Source organism: Cynocephalus volans, chromosome 2 (assembly GCF_027409185.1).
Source record: "Cynocephalus volans isolate mCynVol1 chromosome 2, mCynVol1.pri, whole genome shotgun sequence".
NCBI classification, from domain to species: domain Eukaryota; kingdom Metazoa; phylum Chordata; class Mammalia; order Dermoptera; family Cynocephalidae; genus Cynocephalus; species Cynocephalus volans.
This window is the reverse complement of record NC_084461.1, coordinates 118,136,568-118,156,187: the sequence shown is the minus strand read 5'-3', so window position 1 is coordinate 118,156,187 and position 19,620 is coordinate 118,136,568.

The window sequence follows — 19,620 nt, the reverse complement described above, 5'->3', positions numbered from 1 at the left end:
CCAGTCTCTGGTAAACTTTGTTCTACTCTCTGTCTCTATAAAATCAATTTCTTTCTTTGTTTCTTTTTTTAAAGATTCTACATATGAGTGAGGTCATGTGGTATTTGTCTTTCTGTGTCTGGCTTACTTCACACAATGATCTCCAAGTCCATGGCGTGTTGCCGCACGTGACAGAATTGTATTTTTTCTGTTTGTGGCTGAATAGTATTCCATTGTGTATACATACCACTTTTTTTTTTTTATCCATTCATCCATTGTTGGACACTTAGGTTGATTCCATATCTTGGCTATTGTAAATTGTGTTGCAATAAACATGGGAGTGCAGATATCTCTTTAACATACTGACTTCATTTCCTCTGGATATACCCAGTAGTGGGATTGCTGGGTCATATGGTACTTCCATTTTTAATTTTGGGGGGAACCTCCATACTGTTATCCATAGTGGCTGTACTAGTTTACACTCCCACCAATAGTGTGCAAGTCTTCCCTTCTCTCCAAATCCTCCCCAACACTTGTTTTCTTTTGTGAGATTTTTAAAAGGTTGAAAATAAGTGAGAAAAGGAGACCAAGTTACACGGAGGCTAGAACAAGCAGGTGACACACCTCTCATATTAATTTCAGCAGAAGACAATGGAGAGATGGGGGAAAAGCAACATGCAAAGAGCTGACAGCTAATAATTTTCCAGAACTGATGGATATGTAAACTCTCAAGTTGAAGAGGCACAGTGATTTCTGAACAGAGAAAATATAAATCACTTTATACCTAGCCACGTTGTAGTGAAACTTTGTGACACCAAAGGCAATGAGAAAATCCTAAAAGCAACCACAGAAGAAAAGAAAAATTACCTACAAAGAAATCATAAGTAAACAGCTTTTTCATCAGCAACAAAAGAGATCACAATAATATCTTCAAAGTGCTCAGAGAAAATAGTTGTCGTCCTAACATTCTATACTTAACTACATGTTGCCCAAGGATGAGTGCAAAATGAAGGCATTTCAGACAAAAAAGGACAGAAAATTTTTCACAGATATATACTCATTGAAAAAACTGCTAAAGAGTATTCCCCAGAAAGAAAGAAATTAAACTCTGAAGGAAGGAATGGAATGGAAAAAGCAGTACTGAGGGGAAAAAAATCCATTAGTTGGGTAAATCTAAATAAGCCTTGTATATTAGAAACAGCAACAATGATGATAGTAACTGATTGTGGAGGGTTTAAAAATGAGAAAGAATAAAGTACTGGGTAATAGTAACTGAGAAGATGCAGGAGGGTGATTGAAGTGAAGCATTCTAAAATTCTTATTTTGTTGGTTTTTTGTTTTTGTTTTGTTTTTGCATTCTAAGATTTTCTGGTTGTTTTCGAAGAGGGTAGAATGTAAAGTGACTTCATCATGCAGCTAGGGAAGCACGAGACACAAGGGTAATTTTTGCCTCACTTTTTCTTAAAGAGAGCTCCCAAATCGAATAAGCTTCAGGAACCACAAAACCTGGATGTGCCTCTGAGGTAGGGTTAATGTTTTATATTTGAACCTTATTAAGACACTATATATGTTAAAAATGTAACGATAACTACCTGAAGTATAAGAAATGAAATATATAATAAAAATTTTAAAAAATTAAACCAATTAAAAGCAGGAAAAGAGGGAGAGGAGCAAAGAAAACACATTAGAAACAGAAAACACAATCTTAGAATGGCGAGTGTGGCCAAAATTATTACTTATCTCTTGATATTTCTCATTCTCCCTCTCTCCCATGGTAATAGAATTTTTAGCCAAGCAGATTTAGAATCTACATCTCTCAGCCTCTCTTACAGCTAGATGTGGCCAATGGTATGTGACCAGAAGTCACGTTGCAGTTTCTGGGGTGCATTAAAGGGAGGGAAAATTCCCTTATCTTTCTCTTTTTCCTCTTCTAGTTCACTGGAATTCAGGCATAATGGCAGGAGCTAGATCATTTATCTTATATCATAAGATAAAAGCTGTGTACGAGGATGTCAGAGCATAAGAGAGGAGTCTAGGTTCATGATAATTTTGTGGAGAAGAGCCGTCATACCAGCTAGGACTTTTATGTGAGAGATAAATATTTCTTTCTTGTTGAAGCCATTTTTAATTTGATATCTTTGCAAACTCAACTGAACCAATATACTAATTTAGTAAGTATAAATGTACATATGTTAGAAATCACAGTAAAAATAAATGGATTAAATTTACCATTTAAAAGACAGTGATTTTTCAGATTAGAATCAAACAAAAACAAAGCAAAATAAACATAGCCGTACTCATTTGTTACATATCACCTATAGCTGAATTCTCACTGTACTTCTGGAGTTGAATAGTTGCAGCACAGACTGTACAAAGTAAAAAATATTTACTATGTGACCCTTTACAGAAAAAGGTTTATAACCCTTGAACTAGGTCATAAAGCAAATTCTAACAAATATTAAATAATAGCTGTCATACTGACTATATCCTCTTATTTTAAGGAAATAAAATTAGAAGTCAAAACCAAAGCAATAGCAAAAATAACCCATTTCATTTGGAAGTGTATCTAAAATAATCATGGGGAAAAGAAGGAACCATAAGGGAAATTACAAAATATTTGGAAATAAAGGACATTAAAATAGCATATAAAAAATTTGTGAAAATCAGCTAGAGCAATGATTACAGAGAAGTTTATATTCCTTAAAAAATATATTAGAAAATGAAAAAGACTAAAAAATCAATAAGCTGAATATCTAACTCAAGAATTAGAAAAAGGATAACAGAAGAGCCTGAAGAAAGTAGTAAAAAAGAAAAGAATGGAAACTAACAAAATAAAAAACAAAGAAGCAATGGAGAGATGAACAAAAGCAACAATTAGTCCTTTGAAAAGACCAAGACAAACCTCTGGCAAGATGGACTAACAAAAGAGAAAAGGAAAAAAATTACACTAGGGATTAAAAGGTGAATGTAATGAGATACTGTAGAGATTTTTTTAAAAAGAATAATGCAAGAATACTACAAACAACTTTTAAAAAATAAATATGAAACTTCAAAAGAAATGGATAATTTTCTAGAAACATATAAATGTCCAAAATCGATTCAAGAAGTTACAGAACTGAATAGTTCTATATCCCTTGTATCAGTTATCTATTGCTGAGTAACAAGTCACCTTAAAACATAGTGTCTTAAAACAACCACCATTATATTTGCTCATGATTCTGTAGATAGTGGTTCAGGCCAGGCACATCTGAATAGTTCTGCTCCTGGGGTCTCACCTGGGGTCATGCAGGCAGTTGCAGCCATCTGGTGGCTCTACTGGGTCTGTATGGATGACACATGTCTAGCAGTAGGTGCTGGCTGTCAGCTGAGTCACATCTCTCCATTGGATTATTCCAGGTTTCTCATATTAGCAGGACTCCCAGCAAGCAGCAAAATGGCACAAGCCCCAGTGCACAAGTGCTTTTCAAGCCTCTGCCTGTGTCATGTTTGCTAATGTTTCATTGGCCACATCATAACAAATCTTGGCCAAAGCAAGTCACTGAGTCAATGTGGGAGGGATTATGCACAGGTGAGGATACTGGGATAGGGATTCATTGGGGCTGTTCCTATGACAATCAAGCAAAACTGTCAAGTAAACATAAAAATCTACCCTTCTTATATACAATGTGGTATTCCACACTGGATGCTGGAACTGAAAAAAGACATTAGAGGAACACGGGTGAAATCGAATAAAGACTGGAGTTTAGTTAATAGTAATATGCCAGTGTTAGTTTCTTATGTTGACATATGTACCACAGTTATGTGCATGTATATTAACATTAGGGGAAACTACGTGAGAGATATAGGGGAACTCTGTTTACTATCTTTGAAACTTTTCTGTAAATCCAAAATTATTCCAAAACCAAAAGTTTATTTTAAAAAAGCAACAATTCCCTGACATACTGAAAACCAACAGGCCTAGATAGCTGTATGGGTGATTTTTGCCAAATTGTTCAAGAAACAGATATCCTGCTTTTATTTATACTGTTCCAAAAAATTGAAAAAGAAGGAATGCTTTCTTTTTTTTTTTTTTTTTTTTGTCGTTTTTTCGTGACCGGCACTCAGCCAGTGAGTGCACTGGTCAGTCCTATATAGGATCCGAACCCGCGGCGGGAGCGTTGCCGCGCTCCCAGCGCAGCACTCTACCAAGTGCGCCACGGGCTCGGCCCAAGAAGGAATGCTTTCTAATTAACTTTATGAGGTTAATATAATCTTGAAATGCAAACTGGCCACGGACAATAGGAGAAAAGAAAATTACAGGCAATCTCACTCATGAAGAGAAAGGCAAAAATCCTAAATAAAATATTAGCACACTGAATTCCCCTTTATCTCTCTCTCCATCTGTAGATATCTAGATATAGATACGTAGCAGGGATACGAGGACAGTTTAAAATTAGAAAATCCAAAGTAATTTACCAGTGTAAAGAAGAAAAAACATATAATTATCTCAATGGATGAAAACAGAAAAAGGATTTGATAACAATTTATTGTCACTCACTGTAAAAACTCTTGAGCAATTCAGAATTGAAGGAAACTTCCCAAACCTTATAAAGGGTATCTATCAAATACCTATAGCAAACAATATCCTTAATGGTGAAACATTCGAGGCATTTCCTTTAAAATCAGACATGAGAGAAATCTGCCTTTTGCTGATACATTTCAATATTGTACTAGATGTCTTAGCTAGCATAGAAGGACAAGAAAAATAAGTAAAAAGAATAAAAATGACAATCGAAGAAAAAAATTGCAATTTTATGTGCAAGATGACATGATTGTCTACATAAAAAAATTCAAGGACATCTACAGGTAAGAAGAAGAGTTAGAACTAAGAAGAGTTCAGTAAAGTGGGTGGATATATGCTCAATATACAAATGTGAAATAAAAAACTTAATTATATTCAGGAGGGAAGATGGGGAACAGGATGGAGGATGGAACTTCAGCCAGATATATAGTTTGTTTCTTCTTTTTTTAAAAAAGGAGATCTGAAGCAAATAAAGTGAAATCTCATTTGTTAAATTTTAATGGTGGATACAAGTGTGTCTGTTATAATGTTTTCTTTTAAAAAATGTGTCTATGTAATATACATAATGTATATAGAATAATATCTACAACACATATATCTGATTTATGAAGCATAATTTCAAAATGAGCCCTATGACCCCTCCAACTAACTTAAAAACTAGAATTTTAGTAACTCCATTTTGCTACCTGTGTCTTCCTTTCCTACTTTTTGTCTTCTAGCCCACAGCTAAGCCCTATCCTGAATGTTGTCGTTTTAAATTCCTTGATTTTAAAAAAATAGTTTGATCTATCTTATTATTTTCTGTACTTTTCTGTGTGTTTGAAATGCTTCAAAATTAAAAAAAAAAAGCAAAATAAGTTTACTCATAAGTGTATATCTTGAAGAGAAAAAATGATTATCAGAAAGAAGCGTTTGGAAAGGGAACCTTGACTGGGCAGTTTTGGCTTCTTCATGTGCACCGACCTTACCATTCATCATGCATATTTCCTGAGCACTGTCTTGGCACCAGGCATGTGCCAGGCACTGGGGATACGGGCACCTAACGTGGGGTGCGTGGTGGAGCCTGGCTGGGATGATTTGTGTGAGGTGTACCAGCATGGCAGCTGGAGCACAGGTGCCGCTCAGTGGTGACCATCTTATTATGTTTGTTATTATTCTTGGTTCCTAAGAAATGGTGCTAAGTTTTCACTGCTGAGGTAAAGGGTCAGTCTCTTACTAGTCCTGCCCTTGGCTTCATGGTGCCTAACACATGCTCATTTGAGTCTGTATTTGTCCTGCTCCATGCAGTTGCTGAGGCCAGCAGCCCAGAGCATAAAGAAGTTGTCACTGGCAGAGGCCCTGGAGCGGAGAGAGAAGCCATTGGTGTAGCAGCACAGGCATCATAGGGTGGGTAGAGTGCGGGAGACCTGTGGATTTCAGGGATCCATGGAGTCCTGGGGTGGGTGTGATTGCTCCTGAAGGAGACAAACAGTCTCCCTGGGCCTGTGCCCAAGCCTGGCTTTGGCCCTCATTCCTCACTGTTTATGCTTCTCTACGTCACCTTCAGCCACACAACCAAACATTTATAACAACAACAACAAAAAAACCCAAACAAGACATCAAACTTGGGTAGCATTTATGTTTGCTGTTGCTGAAAGTCTGTTCTTGTACTTAAAGGAATTTGGGGGGGGGGCAGGATTGGGGTGGGGAGGTGTAGGGTGTGGTTGGCTTCATTATACATGCACAAAAGAATGACCCAGTTCTTTACAAACTCTAGAGGCCCTCACTGCCTCAGCCGAGCATGCTAACATGGCTCAGGGGGGTGCCGATGCCCAGAAGGCCTGTGGTGTCAGCTCCCATTTGGTGGGGAGCTTATGAAATTGTGCATTGGCCTTCTTGCTTCTTGGCACTGTGAACAGGCTGCTCCAGACCCTGGGTGTGGGATGTCTTAGAGGGCAGAGAAGTACCTCCCAGGGTCCGCCATCCACAGCCTGCAATAGGCGCCCTGGCACTGGACTCTCCTGTAGTTTCAGTTGGAAGATGCAGGCTTTGAAACTCCACGAGGCTCTGATGCCAGCCGGTTTCCTCCTGGTCTGGAGCCGAGGAAGACCTGGGTCAGAGCATGTCCAAGCCTTTCTCCTGGGATCACACTACTGAAAGTGGGCCTTGGCGCTGTGGCCTGGGAGCCTCCCGCGGGCTGCTGGGGAGGGAAGCTGTAAGAGTGCCCGGTTTGCCACTCCTCTCCAGGCCTTTCTTTCCCCACTGCCCTGAGCCTGGAGCTCTGGAGCTCCCTGCCAGCATTGCCGCCTCCCAGGCTGGCAAAGCCTGCTCAGACGGAAGGCCTATAATTTGTGACTCATGGCCCATCGCCGACCAAGGGTTGGTGAGCCACACACCAGGCAGTGCTGAGTCACTCAGGCTTGCCTATTCTGCCTGAGTGTGGGGGGCACAGCCTCCTCACACACATTGGGGAGAGGTAGGAAAGCCCACTCTTGACTGCTGGGTGGAGCTGGGCTCAGTTCCTGGGGAGAAGGCCAGGTGGGGCCATAAGCCCATCTGCTAGGGCTGCAGCTCCCTGGAGCTTCGCTTGTTGAGAGGCCGTGGAGCCCAGGGCAACACTGCTGTGTGAAGTGAGGACAATGTCTGCCTCAGGAAGACCCTACCTGCTCAGGTTCCCTCAGTCCCGGGAATAACGGGCCCTTTCTTGGCTGTGATCCCCATTCTGCTCTGAGTGGAACAGTGGAACGTAGTTTGCATAATTAAAGCTGGTGCTGTGGGTGGTCTGCCCAAGGCCTCTCAGGGTGTAGTAGTCTGGGTCCCAGGCTGGCCAGGGGACAGCCACTCACTCAGCCTTTTAAAATCATTTGCTTATAAAACAAGGACAAAAGTCAAAACTGGGAGGAAAACCTTTTTATTTTTTTCTGCCCGTCAGACTGGCAAAAAACTTAAAGGACTAATATCCAGTGTTAAAGAGAATGTAGAGAAGTGGGCCCTGTCATATGCAAATGGCAGGGGGCAGGGGGCCCAGCCTGTTTCTGAAGAGCCCTTTGGCAGTCTCTCTTAAAACTTTAAAGACACATACACGCTTCGTGTAGTAAACTTACACAGCAATGCAAAATCATTGTTTTGCAATTCCAAGGATTCCTATAGGTATACATAACACAAAAAGTCATAGTCAAGAATGTTCACTGCAGCTTCATTTGCAACTGCAAGAAAAAAAGGCAACAGCCTTAATGTTCATCAATACAGTATTGTATGAATAAACTAGACTCTGTACTATTGACTTCTCACAGCTGTAGATCTGTATGTACTGACCAATATGAAAGTCATAAATTGTAAAGTGAACACAAATCAGAGAAACATGTGTTTAATATAATCTATTTAAATAAGAAAGCCCTGTGTGTGTGTGTGTGTGTGCGTGTGCGTGTGCGTGTGCGTGTGCGCGCGCTTGCGCTTGCGCTTGTGGTGTGTGCTTGCACGCCCATAGGAAAAGTTTTGGAAGGATGTTAAGGGTGGTTTTCTCTGGGAGAGGACTGACAAGATAATGGGAGACTTTCACTTTTCAATCTATATATTCCTATATCGTGTGACCTTTTTATAGGCACGTACTTTTAAATCAAAAGGCAAAAATGAAATAAACAATTGTCCTCAATGTCACGAGGATCGGAATGCGCCCAGGGCTGAAAACTCTTCCTATGGCTCCGCTCTCCCTCAGATCAAATCACTGAGCGGGCACCACAAGATGTAACTCCCATTCCTAAATGACATCCCATGTCCACCCTCCAACCCTCTCTGTGGCTTCCTTGGGGGTCCTCCCTGCCCTGGCCCTGTCCCCCAGACCTGTCTGCCTGTCTCCTTTGTGGCCACTTCACACTCGTCTACCCACGCCACCCCATGCAGCTGCGTGTGAGAAGCGCCGGGGCTGCGATCCTCCTCTGCTTTGCTTTTCATTTATATGCACAGAGAGGGGCCTCAGTAAGTGTTTGGTGAGTGACATAAGAATGAATAATAAAGAAACCATGAGATGGATGCTGAGCAGGAAGGGATGTCTGAGGTCAGATAGCCCAAATTTCCTGCTCAGTGTCCAAATGCCCTCTTCTTGACACCTCTAGTGATGGGACAGTCACTGCCTTCCAAAGCAGCTAATTCCTCACTGCCTGCAGTTAATCAGGAGGACAGGCAGTGACCGAGGCATTTCCCAGTTAAATTCAAAGTCTGTGGTCAGTTCCTGGCAGGTAGGGTCCAGCTTGACAGGGCGAAATGAGTACCTCCACCTCTCTCTCTCGGGAGAGACCTACCCTGCTGCGATCGTACCTGCCTGTGAGACCTCGTCTAGTTCCAGCAGGTTAGCCCCACCCTAACCACCATGTTGGCAGAGTAAATTAAGCATTAAAAACAAACTAATTAGTACTTCAGGGTAGCTTCATTCAGAAAATTACCGCACCGAGGAGGTGTCTCATTTAGAACAGACTTAATTAAAAGACACTTGGTAAATTCCTGTAACAGATGAGGACAGCACTTTCCAGAAATGCCGTAATTGAAATGTTTTACTGCATGTATCAAATGGTTATTAAGTCCTTAATATCATAATTCCTTAAGAATGCCATTGTCAGTGACAAACAGCAACCCGCACAACAAAGGAGCTGATTGTTCCCTCCTCTGGGCTCCATAACCCACAGGAAGTCATAACGTAAGACTTCTCTGTTGATGTGCCTCGTTCTTTGCATTTTTAATGAGTATGAGAAAATGCTAGCTCTGGGAGGAATCCACCATAAAGGTAAAGAACGGAAAGAAGCCCTGTTTCTGACTTGCGGTTTAGGAAAAAAATGCATCTTTTCTGGGTGAGGCGGCAGGCACTGACTGTCTGTTCTACTGGGTGGGCTGTGGCATCGGCAAGCACAGAGACCTTGTGGTTGAGTAAGTTGCCCAGCAAAGTGGAGACTGCAGAGAAAACCCCGCCGTGTGTGCAGTGTGGGATGGCCCAGGAGTACGCCCGAGGCGGGCAGGATGGGGTGTGCACAACCTGCTCTGTTTCTCCAGGCTTCCTCCCAGCCAAGCTCCCCTGGGACTGTTAGTCCTCTGAGTCCATGCAGCCCTCCTGAATGCTTCCTCCGGCAGGATCCGCCTTCTCCAGCAGCACCTGGCCCGGCACTGCCCACGGGAGGGTCCTGGAGAGTGGTGGATGGTTGGGCAATAGGTCCATCGATCTGCAGCAAACTGACAACATGCAGAACCTTCCCAGACTTTGGGTGAGGGGACCTGGGGGCTTGTAAGTAGAGGGGGGGCCTTCTCAGAAGGAACTGGAAGTCATCTCTTTGCTGACTTGCCAAGTGACCGGGCAAGTGGCATGACCACTCCACGCTAGTTTCCTCACTTACAAAAGAGGTGGGAATGCTATTAGGGTTTGGAGTCAGAGTGATCTGAGTTTGAATCAGTTATGTATTGTGGGATTTGGGGCCTCTGTTCCTTGACCTTGCAAAGCAGGGAGAGTAGCAGTATGCTCCCGTGCTAGGTGTCAGGGTTCCAGGAGTGAGCACCTGAGGCACCAGCCATGGTGTCTGGCACATGGTCAGTGCGTAAGAACAGATTGAGTGGGGGAGGAAAAAATATCTTTCCCTTCTAACCTCCTAGGTTCTTGGCCGGGACCACGTAATAAAAAGATTCACGAGAGAAAAGCACACGAGTGTATCAAGTATAAGTTTACCTGACATGGGTGCCTTCATAAGGAAATGAAGACCTGAAGAAACAGACCCAAGTGTTTTTATACAAGGTTTGGTGAAGGGTGGAGAGTTGTGGGAAAATGTGAAAAGACAAAAAGGTATGAGTTAAGGGTAGTAAACTAGGGAAACTTAGCAAGGACTGCTTATTCAGATTCCTCTCTGCATCCCTGTGTCCTTGGAGATAAGAATGCTCCTTTCCTCCAGAACAGGGGGCACCTCTCACATGTGGGTCCTATGACCTGCTTCAAGAGAAGAGCAGAAAGTCCTTCATCTTAAAATGTCCAATATGCCAAGGCGCCACATTTTGGGGTAGTGTGTCCTGAGCTCCATCAATTGGTATTGATTATTAATATTATTGCCTCAGGATTTATAGGAAGAGAGATATGGAACAGATGGTGTCACATCCAGACGTGAGCAGAGGGGACTACTGTCTCACTCAGCAAGGCTCCCACAAATAATCAAAGCCATGAAAATGAGCTGCCTGAAAGGGAAAAGCAACATAGCAAGCTCTGACCCCTGAGCCCAAATGCAAGTTATTGGGAGACGGTCTTTCTGCGTGGTTGGCCTAACCTGCAGGAGCACCCTAGGGCATCTTCCTCTCTCTAGCCCAAGCAGAGTGCACAGTGGGGACTGCGAGAGCTGCTACAGACCTCAGAATAGACTCAGCATCAGAGCTGAACAGGCCATCAGAATCCACCAGCCAACCCCCGCATCATGCATGTAGAGAAACTGAGGTGCGGAGAGGGTAATTCAGGTTCCTCCTCCAGAGAGCGCAGCAGAGTTGGAGGCGGGGCCTGGTCAGTGCTGTTTCTCCACCTCCCTGGTATAGTCCAGGCAGCTGCTGGCCCACAGGGCACCTTTGAGAGAACTGGAAGCTGATGCTCCATCCTTGTCACAGGAGGGCACGGGCTTGATTTCCAATTCACTGGCTCCCTTGACCAGGTGCCCTCATGCAGGATGCAACCCGCACCCCTGTATGTGGCGTGATGCCCTGCCAGCTCTTCTTGAAGCCAGCATCGCACATGCCTTCAAGAGCCACCCAGAAGCCTCTTCCACATGGTGGCCTTCGCTTGTCCTCCAGACACTCCTGCTGCCTCTTCTGCTAGGGAGGGGTGGGTGTCTTTATCCACCTGGTCCCAGCCCCTATCCCTGCCCTGACTCCTCCACCAGACTTGCCCAAAGCCAATTCGCCAAAAACTGATATGCCCATCCCCAGTTTGACATATTTTTAATATTCCATTTGAAGAATTTTTGCATGCTTTCAATTTTTCAAGGAGTTTCTTAAGCTTATTCTCATTAGGACAGTTCTGCTTTGACTCCAAGTCAACCAGTACATTTTAGAAGCTTCTAAGAAGAATTGGAAGCCATTGTGAGCTGTTTACTAATGTGGAGACGAAGAGACAATCATTCCCCCGTAATTAGGAAGACACCAGCCTCCCTATTTCACTCTCTCCCTCTTTCATCTCTCCCCTGCCCAGAGGAGAGAGGGCGGGAGTTCCTGGGGTGGAGGGGGATTGGAAGTGTGAACGGGGGCCTCTCTTCAGCACATCCCCCCAAAGGATGCACTGAAGAACTAAAAGGTTGAATAATTTAAAAGCGAACTGTACAACCACTAGAAAATAGAATTATTAACTTTTTTGGAAAGGGAAGGTATTTCAAATCTGGAAACAATGGGCAACATTGTACAGGAGAAGGTGTGGAGTTAATACATCTAAATTTTCTTATGTAAAACAAAACTAAACTAAACTAAATTGAATGGAAAAAATACTCTTTAAATGCTTTAAAAATGCTTGTACCATTTGAATCAGTAATTCAATTTCTGGGGAGTCTTTAACTCCTTAAGTATGGAGTTAGGTTATACATAAAGTTGTTTATTGCAGAATTATTTGTGACAGTGAAAAATAAAACAGGAAAAGAAACTAAATTTGCAGTGATTGAGAAATGGCTAAGTCTATTTAAAGAAATAGTATGAAGTCATTTTAAATGCTGTTTCTAAAAATGTTCACTGACAGGCAGGGATACATAGTATTAGGAATACAGGATTGACATCAGCCACACCTGAGTTAGAAACCCAGTGCTACCTGTGTGACTATGGGAATTAATCTCTCTCTAAGCCTTGTTTACACATCTGTAAAATGGGGGTAATTGTAGTATCTACCTCATAAGATTGTTGTGAGTGTCACATGAGATAATGTATGTAAAGTACTCAGCATAAAGGAAGTCCTCAATTCTTACATATGTTTATTATTACTTCTGCAAAACAGAAAAATTATCTATGTTCATTCATTCATTTATTCAGCAAATATTCAGTGAGGTCCTGTTTGTGCCCAGTAAATAAATTAATGCTAAATGGAAATACAGAAGGCGTGCATGCAGCATGAGCACAGACATATTAAAAATAAAAAGATGCTCAGGGGAAACAGACTAGAAGGAAATAGACTAAGACATTAGCTGGATTGTCTCTGGATAGTGAGGACATTAGTGGTCTTTCCTTATGGCCCAATTTTCTTTAATGAGTGTGTATTTCTTTTATGAGCAGTGATGAAGTTTCTACGTATTTAAAAAGTCAGAGAAAAATGATGTGACTTGTTGAGTAGGCTCTCATGCTCCAGTGTCATGCTGGGTGCGGATGGGTGAAAGCAGGCGCTGTGGAGAGTGCGCCTGAGGCCCGCCCCACATATCCTTGCTGTCACACCAGGCTCACTCCACGTGGGAACACCACCGGGTCATGTGCTGCTTTGCTTGGCACATATCCACATTGCACAAAAATGTACACAGGATCAAAAAAGACAACAGGAAAGTTGAGAAGGAAACACCACAAAAGGTTGCAGCTGATGAGACCTGTGGCATCACAAACTGATGAGACACTTCTTAGCAATGTGACAGTGAGAAGGAGGCACCAGGAGAGGGGCCCAGGAGACTCTGAGCCTCTGTTGCCCCGGAGTCTCCTCCGGTGGGGGCTGGATGGGGCCTCTGTGGCCTGGATGGACACTAGAGCACCTTGTCTCTCTCCTTTGGGACTGCTCCTTTCTCCGAGGCCTGGCTCATGCTGCTGGCTCTGGAAGCCTTCCCAGTGCCCCAGGACCTCCCTTCAGCCCTTCCCTGCCTCCTGTTTGGAGCCACCCTGGCAGCCTCTCCGATGTTGCCCCTCTCTCTGTGGCCTCTTGGTGGACACCCGTCAGTCCCCGCATGTGTCTGTAGTCACTTGACACCCAACCCTGTATTACCCAGGGTTCCTGCCCTCCACCAGCAGCAGCTTTTCACGCAGAAAGCATCCCTTTGTTCCCTTTGTACACGCACTTGGGTATCAAAGGCTTCATTCACTGGGGAGTTTCTAGGAAAGGCCCCACTGGCTCTGGGCCACTGCTCTGGGGAGGGGCAGGAGAAGGACTCCAAGGGTCAAGGCACTGTCTCAGTTACCAGCACGGCTGGGTTCCTGTGTGTGTCCCTTCCCTCTCCCTGCCCTCACTTTTCCATTTCTACAGGAATTGGGGTGTGTAGTGTGGGGCTGCTAAGACCACAGCCAAAGCCCTAACCATGCAGCCACAACACAGGCTCATCGCACCCTCAAAACAGGCTGCATGGTGGCTCCTATCCTCACCCCCTCTTTACAGATGAGAAGACTGAGGCCTGGAGACATTAAGTCACATGCCTAAGGTCACCCCACTAGTAGGTGGTAGAGCTGAGATGAAAAACAAACCAGATGCTATCGATCACTCTGTATACAGCAGTGTTTAGGAGACAAGCTTAAATTTGGGGGGAGACCTTTCCCTCCCTCCTGAAGTGCTGCCCGAAGGGTCCCAGAACTGGGGGGCCTAGAGCCTGAGTTCTGGCCTCTGATCACCCCCTCAATCCTTGGACATTGCCCTTCTTTTCTGGGTGTGGTAGGCAGAATAATGCCACCTGCCCCCAAAATGTCCTTGTCCTAATCCCCAGAACCTGTGAATATCTTACCTTATACGGCAAGAGGCACTTTGCAGATGTGATTACATTAAAGAGCTTGGGGTGGGGAGGTTACCCTGGACTATCTGGGTGGATTATTCTAAAGTCATCACAAGGGTCCTTCAAAGAGGGAGGCAGGAAGGTCAGTCAAAAGAGATGTGACAAGGAAAGCAGAGGTCAGAGAAATTCTTAGATGCTGCTGGCTCTGAAGATGAGGATGAGGTCATGAGCCAAGGAATGTGGGTGGCTTCTAGAAGCTAAGAAAGGCAAGGAAATGATTCTCTCCAGAATGTGCTCTGCTGGCACCTTGATTTTAAGACTTCCGAACTCCAGAACTGTAATATAATAAATTTGTGCTGTTTCAAGCCACTAAGTTTGAGGTAATTTGTTACAGCAGCAATAGAGAACTAATGCACTGGGCTTCAGCTGTCCTCTCTGTAAACATGACCAAGTGGGTCTTATGCACTGTGCTTTCTTGGCTGAAGTTGGCACATCTAGTCCAGCAGAGCCTGGACCTGTTGTGACTGCTTTTGTGAGCTTTGGTTGGGAATCTTGATCCCTGGCTGTTCTTTCTCTTTCATGGAAGGAGCTGTCACCTGTCCACTGTGGCCTTGGAGGGTCTTGGTCCATGATTGGGTTAGAATGGGGCTTGTCAGGGTGAACTCTGTTAGGAGTTGCTGGGCACCTGCCCTGGACTTTGTCTTGGGCCCAAACTGTCCTGTGGCTGCCGTGCAAACTTACAGCCCTGGCCACGCCTCCCTTCCCCAGGATGGCAGGGGTTGAGGGTGTCTCACATGGTGATGAGCTCCATGTGGCTGGTTCTCTTCTGTGTTTCAAGCTCTGGCACAGTACCTGACATGATGTAGGTGCTTGAGAAATGTTTGTTGAATGAATGAATGATTAGTGACACACAGACACACGTACACACATAGCTTGGCACATTTACAGTCATTTCTATACCTAGATGCACACCTAGATAAGCACCGACATACATGTGCACATACAAACACAAATACAGATAGGAGTGTGCACACACAAACACACACAGATAGAAATGTGCACACAGACACATACAAATATGCATACACATGTGCTGTTGAGCCCAATTCTGAAGGAAGAGAGGATGCTTCTGTCCACTGAAGGAGTTGAAATGCCAGCTGGCTTAGCTAGGCCACCGAGGTTTTTATGAACCCGTAGGCAGCTGGGGCTTCCCTGTGGGGCCCAGCAGCTGAGGAGGACCCAGACAGGAAGGATCAGGGAGATCTCCCACTGATGGGGGGTAGGTACTCACATGTCGGTTGCTGTTGGTGGAACCGTTGTACACACACCTGCATATGATGGTAGCTGGAGCTAGGGTGGGGGGTGGGGGGAGGGACCCTCACAGATGTCTAAGTCAGTTTCCCACAAGGGGAGGTGAGCCTGTGAAGTTTAGGCCCCAAATCATAACCCACCTTAGATATGGAAAGAGGCCTGGCTTTTGGGCAGCTGTCATAGCAATGAGGACTGCAAGCTCAGCATGAGATGGGTGGGAGGCAGGATACGGGCAGAAAAGAGCCCCTGATTTGGAATTAGAAGGCACCTGCCTACTAGAGCTGCAGTGAGGGGTGGAAGTCAAGTGCTCATCTTACTGCCAAAGAACTCAAAAATGGCAGGTTAAGAAAATGGAGGTGCTCAGTGGGTCTACCCAACCCATGCTACCCCAGAATAACCAGGGCGGAGGTGGGGGTCTTCTCCAGTCACCTCCCATCATCCAGTCCCGTGGTCCTGAATCCTGCTCTAGGTGGGCTAATTCTTGGGAAGGGTGTTCTCCAGTGCTGACCTGGCCCCAGCCCTGCCTCTGGTGCTGGCTTGCTGTGTGACCTTGAGTATGTGGCTTTGCCTCTTCGAACCCCAGCAGCCTTGTTCTTACTAGCCTGGATAGTTGAGAGGCTCAAATGAGACTGCATCTAAAACTATTGGGAGAGGTGAGGGATTCTCACTCAGCTGGGAGCATCTCTGGCCATCCTGGGACAGTCGACCTCGATGATATCACTTTGCTGGGCCTAATGACCCACCATTTCCTCTTAATTGTCTGATCACCCTTGCCCTCTCCCAGCCCCCCACCCCCCAAGCCTGGCTCATACGTGTTCATGGAGGCTGTTGACAGGATCTGACAGCACTCAGCTGCTTCCTTTCCCTCATCCAAACTCAGGAAAAGGCTCAGGCAGAGTGCCAACCAGCATGTCTCCCAGGGCCCATACACTCTGGGTGCCAAGAGGAGGGAGCCCCCAGATGTCTAGAGCATCCTGATTTCCACTCTACTGTGAGCTCCCTCCTGAAAGTGGGGAACCGGGGGAGCCCAGTTTCATCAGGAAGCACAGGTCCAACAGGCAGGTCAGACAGCACCTGACCATATCCCGGTTAAAACACCCAGTGCTAAATGGGCGCTCATTGTCCCACCTACTGGCCAGGAACTCCCATGGGGCAGGCCACCTAGTCCAGGGCACCCAGCATGGGCCTGTTGGCTAAAGAGATGCTGAGATGGAGGGTAGACTGGGGCTGTGAAGTCCAGAGTCCTTGGGTTTTTTTCCATTCTCATGCCTTGTCCCCCCACATCTCCACGGCAGTGTGGGATGGCCATAGCCTGAACCCACCATGGTGCTTTCTGACCCTGGGCCATCAGCGCCGGGTCAGTAGCTGTCCTGGTTTCTGGCCCCCCACGCCCTCCCTTGACTCATTCCAAGACAGCATTGCCATGAGAGTTTCTGGCCTCCGAATTCACCTTTGGTTTGGTTTCTGCTCGGGCAGCTCAGAGCAGTTTTGTTTTTAAGCGCAAACCCACAGAGCTGCTTTCCCCTTTCTCTGATCCCTCAAAACAAACAAAGGATGTTGGTCTGCATTTTGGTTTGTTTTGAAGCTGCAGAGGAGAGTGAGGGAAATGGGTTACCTCGGGAGCTGTGAGGGTGGCCAGGAGAGGCAGGGAGTGTCAGGGTGTCTAGTGAGGGGTGGGTGGTGCCAGGGTGGCACTCTACTCTGCAGGATTGACTGGCCCTGCTCCCAAGGAACTGCTTGCCAACAGGGATGCCTGGAGCTGGGGGCTCCTCATGGGGCCAGGGGGATGGCCCCAGGTGGAAGGCAGGAGGCCTGGGTTCTGGGCCTGGCTCTGAGGCCTCTCACTGTGTGACATTAGGCAAGGCCTGCCTTTCTCTGAGTTTCAGTTTCCTCCCTGGTGAAATGAGGTGTATCGTGCTCCATTCTACCTTGTCTCTCCCATCTCTGCTGGGGGCCCGGGGAGCACCACCCAATCCAGTACCACTCATGATGCTGACTTCCAAGGCCCAGCCTAAGCAGCCAGTCCTGGGACCATTGGAAGAGCCCTTCCCATCCTGCTGGGATCTTGGCCATCAGGGCTGACCTTCCCCAGCCCCGGGCCCCTTCGTCTATCTTCCTGCTCGTCAGGTAGAAGTGCCCACCCTACTGGGGTGCATGATCCATGGATGTGCTCCCACTGGGCCTGTGACCCTTCCATAGGATGTGCAGATACCTGAAGCAGGACAGATTAGGTCAAGGAATTTTTAGCAGTGACTTCTTTTCTGACAACTCCCTAAGAAAGAAGCCACCCAAGCAAGGTGAGCTCCATCATGCTCAGAGCCTGCAGGTGACCAGAGATGTTTGGAAGGAGGCCCTGGGCCAGCCAAGTCCCTGAATCACTAAGGGAAGGAGCTGGCCGTGCTTCCCTTCAGTGGGACCAGGGCAGAAGGGTGAGCGGTGAGTACATTTATTACAGAAGAAATGAATTGGATCCCAAGTATTTTGAACATCTTTATTTAAATCAATCAGTTCTTAATCTTTAATCTTAATCCTTCTAGTGAAAGCTACAAACCCTCTCCTTGGGAAAAAAATGCACACAAATTTTACACCAGATTTAAAGTGATTCACAGCCCTCCGTGTTTCATTCCTGGGAAGTTAACATAACTCAGGGAGCAATCACTTCCTATAGTGACCCCTCTTTCTCATTTGGGGAGGAGACTCTACTGGGTAACCTGCGTTTTTCTTAAGAGGGCATTTTGGAGAGGTGTGGAGTTGATTGTTTATTTCAAGATGGGAAGGCTATCCTCAGAGGCCTCTCTCTTGGCTGTCAACAGAGGAGGGGACATTTGCGTGGAACCAGGAACCTGAACCCCCCAACCCTGGGCCCTGGGAGAGCCCTATTTTGGGGTTCCCAGAGCTCCTGCACTTGACAAGGGTGTGCTGGCCCCTTTTTGTTTTCTTAGTTGACCACGTCATAGGCGCATGGTAGGGTGGTCTGTGCCTGTACAGGGGGCACTGCTTCTGGGACAACACCAAGGCTCCAACCGGGAGCAGTTTGGAAAATTGGAAATGCCTCTGAGCCAACATTCCACACTCCTGGGTGACCAGAGGCTAATGCTTACTCTCCTAATCCGAGGGCTGCGAGCCTGTCTCCTCTCGGAGACTGCAGGGTTTGGGAGCCAGGCCATGGCGCATCGCGCTTCTTTGGTCAGCTTCTAGCGCCACCCGGTGGCTAATTCTCTAATAGCAACCAAATCTCCTTCTGGCCCCAGATGGTTCTCAGAAGAATTACCAGAGAGCTTTGAAAAATAAGGATGTCTGGGGCCATCCCAGACCAATTAAAGAATCATCTCTGGCTATAGGGTCCAGCATCAGTATTTATTAGAACTCTCCAGATGATACTAACGTGAAGCCAGGGTTGAGAATCTCTGTAACAGCAACAGGTTGGTTCCGTGGTCCTCTGCCAACCAGCACGGGAGGGTGGGTGGGGAGGGGAGGAACAATTCCCAAGGCTTTCTAAAGAGCATGTTTCACTTCCCATGCGTAAACCCACTCCAGTGCTCTGAGGATTCAGAGGCATGCTGAGCAGTGAGTCATGACCACCACAATGGAGAATGTTGTAAATAAAGCACTGCATCTGTGATGGAGCTTTTATATCAGTATCTTCAGACATTTCACTAGGGGTCCATAAGTCCTCTATGGACATTTGCTCACTTTGTGTCTTTATCTCAATGATAATACTTAAAAATCAACAGAAATACACCTGAAGGGTTGACTATTAACTGACTGTCCAGGTTTTGGTGTTCAAAGTGACTTTGGAATTTACCATTCTATTGCTGTCAACCAGAACTGCTTTAGTTGTCACAGGCTAGGCCTTGCTGGTTAGCTCAGTTGGTTAGAGCACAGTGTTATAACACTAAGGTCAAGGGTTCGAATCCCCGAATAGGCCAACTGCAAAAGCAAACAAAAAAACCCCAAACAACAAAATTGTCATAGGCTAGTAAGCAAAGGGTGAAAGGACTTAATTGGTGAAAGATGTATTTAAGCCAGGCAAAGACTCAGAGAACGTCCTGTAAACCAAGACTTTGTAGCAGTTTGAACCATGAAAAGACTTGGGAGAATCGAATCATCTTTTCAGAAATGTTTTCA